General features: G+C 35.8%; 1 pseudogene; it reads right to left on the bottom strand.

The window, feature by feature from the left end:
- Positions 1-4029: 4029 nt before the first annotated feature.
- Positions 4030-9475, bottom strand: LOC140505848 (heat shock cognate 71 kDa protein pseudogene; annotated as a pseudogene).
- Positions 9476-9760: the final 285 nt, after the last annotated feature.

Raw genomic sequence — 9760 nt, 5'->3', positions numbered from 1 at the left:
TTTGAATCAGCAGGGTTTCTGAGGTAGAAGTGGAAAAAATCAGAAAGTGCAAGAGTAAAAGAAATTAGTCCTTTTCTTAAGGAAGTAGTCTCCCCCATAGCCTAACATAGTCCACAAGTCCAAAAGTAAGCTCTTGCTGAGTTGGAAAGGATGAATACTCAAGACCCAACTGTGGTTTCATTCATTTTCTTATGCTTATCTCACTGCCTACTTAAAAATTGTTTTTGGTAAGTTTTTGTCTATGGCTGCAATGTAACTACTAATGTAAATTCAAATTATGTATTCAGAGTTGCATATTACTCTCCTTCTCTGGCAAATAAGTCTTCTTAAATATGGATTAAGTGAAATAAATATAGAGCAAGACAATGTTATAGTTTATATCTAATCAGTAATTTAACAGCAGTCCAAAATATACAGAGATAATTACATAATTATGTGAAAAGATATGATAAAAAATAGAAGGTGAAAATTAAGGGACTGGAGTCTTCTTTTGGTTTTTTAAAGTCATTGATAACCTGTACCTTTCCCATCTCTCCAGGTCTCTTACAATCTGCTCCTTTCTGTGTATTCTGTGATAGAGACACTGGCTTCCTTGTTATTTCTCATACAAGACATTTCATCTGTTGGCTCCATACATTTTAACTCATTCTACCCATGCGTAAAATTCTTTTTTTGTCTCTCCCTCCAACACATTCAAGTTGCAACTACAATCTACCTTCTAAAAGAATTCTTTTGGGATTCCCTTTAGTGATAGTTATTTTCTTCTGTTTGCAAATAATTATTGGCCTGTTCTATCCTCCATTAAAATGTTACTTCCTTGAGGGCAGTAAGGTATTGTTTTTCCTTTTTTAAATATACTCAGAGTTTAGGCCAGCACCCAGAATATAGTAGGCATTAATTAAACATTTGTTTCCTTGCCATTGACTTAATTTCACAGATCATTCATGATTCATGATTATTAAAATTTATTTTTAGTTTGCAACATTCAGTTCCAAAAGTTTTTGAGTTTCAAATTTCCTCCCCCTTCCTCGACTGCATGCAGTCTTATGTAAGGTTCTACATATATATTCATGTTAAACACATTTTCATATTAGTCATGCTGTTAAGAAGAATTATAAACAATGGAATGAACCATAAAAAACAAGAAACAAAACCAAACCAAGAGAGAGAGAGCAAATAATATACTTCAAATCTGCATTTAGACTCTATTATTCTTTCTCTAAATGGGTATAGCATTTTTTGTTATGAATCTTTTGGAGTTTTCTTACAATGCTGAATTGCTGGAAACAGCCAAGTCCATCAAAGTCAGTTATCACACAATGTAAATGTACAATGTTCTACTGCAGTTCATAATAAATCCAGGTTTTTCTGAATGAATCCTGTTTCTGATTGTCTCTGTTTTTCCATCTCTCTTGTCTGTCTGACTCATGATCAAAGCTTTTTCTTTTTATTTTCCTTCAGCTAAAGGGATGAACAGGAATTTTGTTCAAAGTGCCATATTTCTCTATGCTGTTTAGGTCTGTATCTATTTTTTCTCAGGTGGCACTCTGGGCTATTCTCTATATGTCATCATTCTATTTAAAAAGACAATAGAGTAGCCACTTGTGGATTCTTCTGATATCCATGCTCATCGCAAGTTCATTCTAGAGAATGTTCCATTTTAAGTAATGTTGGTAGGCCAGTGTGTAAAAGTATAATAATGCAAAAACATAGTTACTATCTTTAAGAACTCATATACTGCTGAAGACATTAAGGCTATTGCGTGTGCAAAGTGAGGGAGAAAACTGATTCAAATTAAATTATACGAACTTTGACCAAAAAACAAGCCAAACAAAATTAAAAATAAAGAAACACTCTTCCCCTCCAAATAGAGTAAAACCTCTAATTATTAATGAGAATTCTGATTAATTAAATTACTGAATGAGAAAAGTGCAATTTTTTGTTTAGCTTTCTTGTAATGCATTTCTGAAATAAAATCTCCCACTTCCCAACTTTGTGAATTCATTATTTGGTAATCAACGAAAAGATTATTTGACAATTTTGGAAGTTCCATGACTTAAGATCATCATTTTAAAAGTAAACAGTTACTTCTCAGAGCTTAGATATAACAGGTGGAGCATTTCATGATTAAGATGTACTGGGCTCAGATAGCTATTAAAATTGTAATATCTATCTTAAAAACATATCCCTAGTATGCCCCATTTTATTGTTTGCCTCTATATCTTAAAGCTGAATATCAGTTGTAAAATCTGATCAAAACTCAAGACCTCTGGATTCTGTTTTCTTGAGTTAAGAAATGTTCATTCATTCATTAACAAGCATTTATTTCTTGTTGATAAAGTAACAGATGCAGCAAGATATTGTATTTACATCATTGCTCTGTCTACTTTAGTTCTGACAATGAACAAGTATTTTATGTCTTAATTTCCACACATGTAAAATAGACATGTTACAATATGGTGAAAGAGATTTTTAACTGAATATTGAGCTACCACTAAAGGATACATACTTTCATACAAACAGATAATTTTTATTTAAACTTCACTATAAAATATCAATAAAATAAAAAAATTACAGACTTTTAAACATGATTTGTAAGATCCTTTCCTGATTTGACTTTATTTTCATAAAAGATTCAGATAAATGACTTCTCTTCAATTTAATTAAAAGATGGAACTAAAAAAAGCGGCTTTCATCAAAACATACCACAACAGATAAAACTTAGTTGTCTTTCAAAGCGTTCGATGCAAAGAGGATGTATATTTATTCCAACAATTATTTTTTTTTCACAAAGAAGTTTTGCAACATCTATTTTGGAACTGGTTTTTGAAGTAATCTACTTTCCCCGTCAGAAGTGTGACACATATACAACCTAACAAGCAATAGGAACTCAAAAATATTATTCTCAATGTTTTTATCCAAGTATACTTACCACATCTGATTCTCATTGTGTAGATGAAATTTGCGATCCTGTCTGTGGATTTCTATAGGAAATCTGTGGGCAACTCCCAATAACCACAATTAGGATCAAGTTGATCAGTATCTTCACATTATTTAAACCAATTAAATTTTAGACCTAAGAAGGACCTTAGCAATAATGTGGTGTAGGTCCCAACTTAAAAATTAGGAAATTGAGTCTTTGAGACTTTAAGCAATTTGGTCAAGGTCATGTAGCAACTTAATAGAATGGCTAGGAAAAGAGTCCAGGTCTCCTAACTTCCAGGCGTCTCTTCCTTTTTGCTACACTAAAGGAAAACAGACATAGACAACAAATATAAGGAAAGATACGAGTCTCAGTTTACACCAAGAACAATTTGTCTTCAAAGAATTACATTAGAGTAATGTAAATAAGATGTAGGAAGGAACTTTTCTATAAGTGTGATATATTAAAATTTTAGAAAAAAAAATAGGGAAATTGGCTACATTCACTCCGGAGCACTTAGGCAGTAAGCGCACTTGTGCAAACCAAGATTAATATTTAGTCGGAGGAAGGACAGTTCCTTTTGGCCCTTCCTCAATCTACTAATTCAGTGACCTTCCTCACCCCTCCCTTCAGAACTTTCAAGTCAAGCTGCTGATGCAAAAGCCTGAGCACCTTCTAATCTAATAGAAAATGTAACACAAAGCCAGTAAATACCTACTTTGTCTCTGATGCTTGTCAGGGAATAAAAGTAAATGGATTTAAAAATTCTAACATTACAGATGATAAGATTAAAAAGCCATTAGTAAGTCATGAGCGTTTTAGAGCACTGAGCACCCAAGACTGTTATGGAGAAATTTCTTGACGAGATAAAAACATATTGATATCACCCTTCTTTTATTATTCAATAAAAAGCTTTATTTGGTGCCTTGTTTTTAGAGGATTATTCCTTCCTGTAACGGAGGCTTATAAAAAAGCATTTCATGAATTTCCTATATCATTATTTTTTTTAAAAAAAGGAAAGATATAGAAAACAAAAAAAAAACACACATTTTATTGTCATTGTAACAGTGGCAATGCAGTTTAAAAGTCTGGAGTAAATGCAATGTTTAGACCTCTTCAGTGTGCTTGTCAGCTTTCCATCCAGTCCCAACACTTGAGTCTGTCCCTTGTTTCACTATCACTTGCTTATACTGCCCAGAAGTAACAAGGAACCTGTGGAAGCAAAAGCAATGAAACTCTTCAAGTTTTAGTCAAACACCTGGCAATAAGCTATTGTATTCCAGGCAGCTGGGAAAACAGTTGTTATTCTTCCTTCCTTACTCTTCATTGGGACTTTAATTTCAATACGATTCCAAGAATAAGTTAAAAGACCATATGTCTACTTATAAAAAAAAAATCAAAACCCCATGACCAAGAAGGGAAGAGATTTAACTTTTAGAATTAATAAGAGGCAAAAAAATTAAAATTAACTCATATTAATCAAATACAATGGTATGAATATATTAATAAATTAGGCAAAACATTAAAAAATGTTGCTTTTACTGGGAAATTCTATTGGTAAGACAAAAAAAAACACATCTGGGATGCTTCCTATTTCATTTGTACTAAGTTCAGGTAGTACAGGGAAATTTTATTTTCAGAAAGATATAAAGTTAAGATTTTGTAAATTTATTCATATACCCATTATCCTCTAACTTGTCAGATGATTTTCCTCAAAGGCATAAAGTCTGAGATAGCAATTTCATTGCTTTGAGGAGCTGTCATATGAGGAACCTCTTCTTAAACTGGGAGCTTAACTTTTCTGAAATTTAAAGATTTCTAGGTGACTGGAACACCAAAAAGGTTAAATATCTTCCCCACCAAGTATGTGTAACAAGTGATGTATGAAACTCATTCTTATGGAATCTGAGGCTAGCTATTTACCCGTCCACTTTGTCATATTTACATTCATATGATTACAAAATACTTTTTTTGATGGGTTGTGAAAGATTGTACCCAGATATGTCTGAAGATTATATTTCGTTCTTGCTTTCATACATTTAAAGCATATTTAAAGTTAGGAAGGATCTTAGAGGTCAATTATCCCAGCCCTCTCCTTTTGAAAGATGATGAAACTGAGAGTTAAAGAAGAAAAATGATTTATTTAAGGTCACTCAAGTGTAAAGAGGAAAGGTTGTTATCAGGCCTTCTAATCTAAAATCACACATTGCTCTACAGCATTGTATACTGAGTTTTAAGTTACATTATTTTGTCAACTTTAATTTTTTTATCACAGTCCATTACTTCCTATTATGTTTTGATTTTTAATTTTAATTTTTGAAATATTTTAAATCAAGAGAGAGGAGAATTGTTCATCTTCAAAAATAATTTTGAAAATAAAAAGGGAAGGTTTCTTCAAACATTATGAACTCCTAACAAAAAACTTTAAATTCAAATGATTTTTCCAAAGATTTAAAATGAATTTTCATTTATATCTGAGCAGAATCTTCACGATTTTTTTTGTTTTCAAATGAATTTGGGTTTTCAAATGAAACAGACTAAATAATAATAAAAGTGAATTCTTTAGATAAAAGAAAAAAGCTCTGCCTTTTACGTTAGAAGAATTGACTGGAATTTCTCTTTTGCCAATAACTAGCTACATAGCCTTAAATTAATGAATCATGTAGATTTCTTCTACAAAATTAGAGAATTGAATGAAGAAAGTTTCAAGATCCCTTTTGGCCCTGACATTATGAGAAAAAAAAATGTGGCTTACATAGTCTTTTGACTAAGTGAAACCAAGAAATCAGTTTGATTCATTTAAAAATTGTGGACAACTAAAACTTTTTTAAAGTTATTAGTCTGAATTGATTAAAATAGTTTTGTTTTTCATTTGAACATCATCTTTCCATATCAAACGTTTAAAGAAATATGGTAAAATGTAAGTTCACAAAAAGAAAAGAGCTATTTTTCTTTCTTTCTTCATAGAGAGCAGAATAACTTGCACATAGTAGGTACTCAATAAAATTATTTTCTTTTTTCCAGCTTATTTAATTTTACTTGCCAACATTCATTGCCACAAGATTTTGAGTTTCAAATTTTATCCCCATCTTTCCCTTCCCCCCCAAGAACAATATGCATTCTGATTATACCTTCCCCAATCTACCCTACCTTCTATCACATCCTTCCCTTCCTTTATTCCAATCTTCTCTCTTTTCTTGTAGGGCAAGATAGATTTCTATACCCCATTACCTGTATTCCTTCTTTCCCAGCTACGTGCAAAAGGAATTCTCAACATTCCTTCCAACTAGGGGCGGAGCCAAGATGGTGGAGTAGAAAGACGCACATACGCCAGCTCCGCAACCACTGCCCATAAAATATCTGTAAAAAAAGAACTCCCGGCGAATTCTGGAGCAGCAGAAGCCACAGAACAACAAAGCGGAGGAGATTTCTGCTCCAGAGATCCTGAAAACCTCTCGCAAAAGGTCCCTCGCGCCCCGGACCCGGAGCAGAGCCCAACCCTGCCTCAGAGGCATGGCGCCAAAAGGTGCTGATCCGAGCAGGCTTCAGGGACGGAATCTCCAGCAGTCGCACGACTCCCCCCACCCACAGGTGACAAGGGTTGGTGAGAGGGTCTCTTTGGCAGGTTGAGAGGGGAGTGGTGTGCCCCCATAACTCAGGCCCCCTTGGGAGGCAGCAGCACAGGTGGCAGCAGACCTGGGCTCCCAGAGCAGGCAGGGGCCCGGATCCATTGTTGAAGGTCTCTGCATAAACCCCCTGAGGGAACTGAGCCCCGTGAGGCGGCCCTGCTCCCGCCTGAGCACCTGAACTTAATCTCACACTGAATAGCAGCCCTGCCCCCGCCTAAAGCCCTGAGGCTGGGAAGCAGCATTTGAATCTCAGACCCCAAGTGCTGGCTGGGTGGATCTGGGTATGAAGAGTATATTCAGAAGTCAAGTCACTGGCTGGGAAAATGCCCAGAAAAGGGAAAAAAACCAAGACTATAGAAGGTTACTTTCTTGGTGAACAGGCATTTCCTCCCTTCCTTTCTGATGAGGAAGAACAATGCTTACCATCAGGGAAAGACACAGACGTGAAGGCTCCTGTATCCCAGCCCACTCAATGGGCCCAGGCCATGGAAGAACTCAAAAAGGATTTTGAAAATCAAGTTAGAGAGGTGAAGGAAAAACTGGGAAGAGAAATGAGTGACATGCAAGGAAAGCATGAAAAGCAAGTAAACACTCCTGCTAAAGGAGGACCCAAAATAATGCAGAAGTAAATAACACCTTGAAAAATAGGCTAACTCAATTGGCAAAAGAGGTTCAAAAAGCCAATGAAGAGAAAAATGCTTTCAAAAGCAGAATTAGCTGCTTAGATTCAAAAGCTCACTGAAGAAAATAGTTCTTTCAAAATGAGAATGGAATAGATGGAGGCTAATGACTTTATAAGAAACCAAGAAATCACAAAACAAAACCAAAAGAATGAAAAAATGGAAGATAATGTGAAATATCTCATTGGAAAAACAACTGACCTGGAGAATAGATCCAGGAGAGACAATATAAAAATTATGGGACTAATTGAAAGCCATGATCAAAAAAAGAGCCTAGACATCATCTTTCATAAAATTATCAAGGAAAATTGCCCTGATGTTCTAGGACCAGGGGTCTAAATAAATATTGAAAAAATGCACTGATCACCTGTTGAAAGAGATCCAAAAAGAGAAACTCTTAGGAACATTATAGGGAAGTTTCAGAGTTCCCAGGTCAAGTAGAAAATATTGCAAGCAATTATAAAGAAACCATTTGAGTATTGTGGAAATACAATCAGGATAACACAAGATCTAGCGGCTTCAACATTCAGGGATCAAAGGGCATGGAATATTATATTCTAGAAGTCAAAGGAACTAGGACTAAAATCAAGAATCACCTACCCAGCAAAACTGAGTGTAATACTTCAAGGGGAAAGTGGTCTTTCAATGAAATAGAGGATTTTGAAGCATTCTTGATGAAAAGACCAGAGCTGAAAAGAAAATTTGACTTTCAAACAAAAGAATCAAGAGAAGCATGAAAAGTTAAACAGGAAAGAGAAGTCATAAGGGACTTACTAAAGTTGAACTGCTTACATTCCTAAATGGAAAGACAATATTTATAACTCTTGAAACTTTTTTCAGTATCTGGGTAGTTGGTGGGATTACACCCCCCCCCCCCACACACGCACATACACTCATATTTGCCAAGCAGGTAGTTATCCTTTGTCATTCCTCTCTCACCTTCTTCAACCTGAATAAGCACACCAGGCTTGTTGTCCAAATATGTGGTAAAGGTCTGATTCTGCTTGGTAGAGGTGTTGGTAATATTTTTGATCAGAGCAGTCATAACCCCACTAGCAGCTTCAATTCTAAGGGAAAGAGGAGTGACATCCAACACCAACAAGTCCTGCATATTCTCACATCTATCTCCAAGCAAAATAGCAGCCTGTACAGCTGCACCATAAGCAACAGCCTCATCAGGATTGATACTTTTGTTGAACTCCTTGCCATTGAAAAAGTTTTCCATAATCTTCTGGATTTGGGAGATTAGAGTGAAACCACCCACCAGTACAATGTCATGAATCTGAGATTTATGTAGCTTGGCATCTAAGGCCTTTTCCACAGGGTCCAGTGTGCCACTTAAGGAAACAGCATTAAGCTCTTCCAAACAGACTAGGGGGATTGATGTATAGAAGTCAATAGCTTCGTAGAGGGAGTCAATCTCAATGCTGGCCTGGATACTAGAAGAGATAGTGTGTTTTACATATTCACAAGTGGTGTGAAGATGACGAACAGACCTCTTGTTCTCACTTATGTCCTTGTACTTTTGCTTGAATTCACCAATGAAATGTTTGACCATTCGGTTCATCAAAGTTCTCTCCACTGAAGTGGGTGTTCCCAGTAGTGGATTTGACCTCAGATATGCCATCTTCAATGGTAAGAATATTACCACCTCCAAGGTCAAAGATCAACGCATTTCTCTTGGCATCAACCTTTTGGTCCAAGTCGTAAACAATAGCAGCAGCAATTGGCTCGTTGATGATTCGGGAGATATTGAGAACAGTGATGGTTCCAGCATTTTTAGTGGCCTGACATTGGAAATCGTTGAAATAGGCTGGTACTGTGACTATGACATTTGTGATAGTCTTCCCAAGGTAAGCTTCGGCAGTTTTTTTCATCCTGGTCAAGACCATAGAAGATACTTCTTCTGGATAGAAACTTTTGGTCTCCCCTTTGCACTCCACTTGTAGCTTAGACCTGCCTGTGTCATTCATCACTGTAAAAGGCTAGTGCTTCATGTATGACTGTACAACTGCACCATCAGATCTATGACCACTCAGATGTTTGGCATCAAAAACTGTGTTGATGGGGTTCATTGCAAATTGTTTGCAGCATCACTGATTAAATGTTCCGTGTTAGTGAAGATGATGTATCTGGGGGTGGTCCTGTTTCCTTTTTCATTGACAGTGATTTCCACTATACCATTTAGGAAGACTCCCACACAGGATTAAGTTTTGCCAAATGAAGCCAACTGCTGGTCACTTTGACACAGTTGCTAGGGAGTCAGGGGTCATAGCTGACAGTTTTAGATAAAGAAGGGCTGCTACTGTGCTGAGTAGCTAATTCTCCTTTTTAAAGTATTCTCCTTATTGGATTTTTGGCACTCTTTTACCATTCGATTAGTCTGTTTTTCAAGGTGTTGTTTTCTTCCATATTTCTTTTTCTCCAGTTGAGTTGCTGTTGAGTTGTTTTTTATGATTTTCTTGCATCGCTCTCATTTCTCTTCCCAATTTTTCCTCCATCTCTCTTACTTGACTTTCAAAATTCAT

The sequence above is a fragment of the Notamacropus eugenii genome, chromosome 1 (assembly GCF_028372415.1).
Source record: "Notamacropus eugenii isolate mMacEug1 chromosome 1, mMacEug1.pri_v2, whole genome shotgun sequence".
NCBI classification, from domain to species: Eukaryota; Metazoa; Chordata; class Mammalia; order Diprotodontia; family Macropodidae; genus Notamacropus; species Notamacropus eugenii.
The sequence above is the reverse complement of the archived record's forward strand: the minus strand, read 5'-3'. Positions and strand labels throughout refer to the sequence as shown.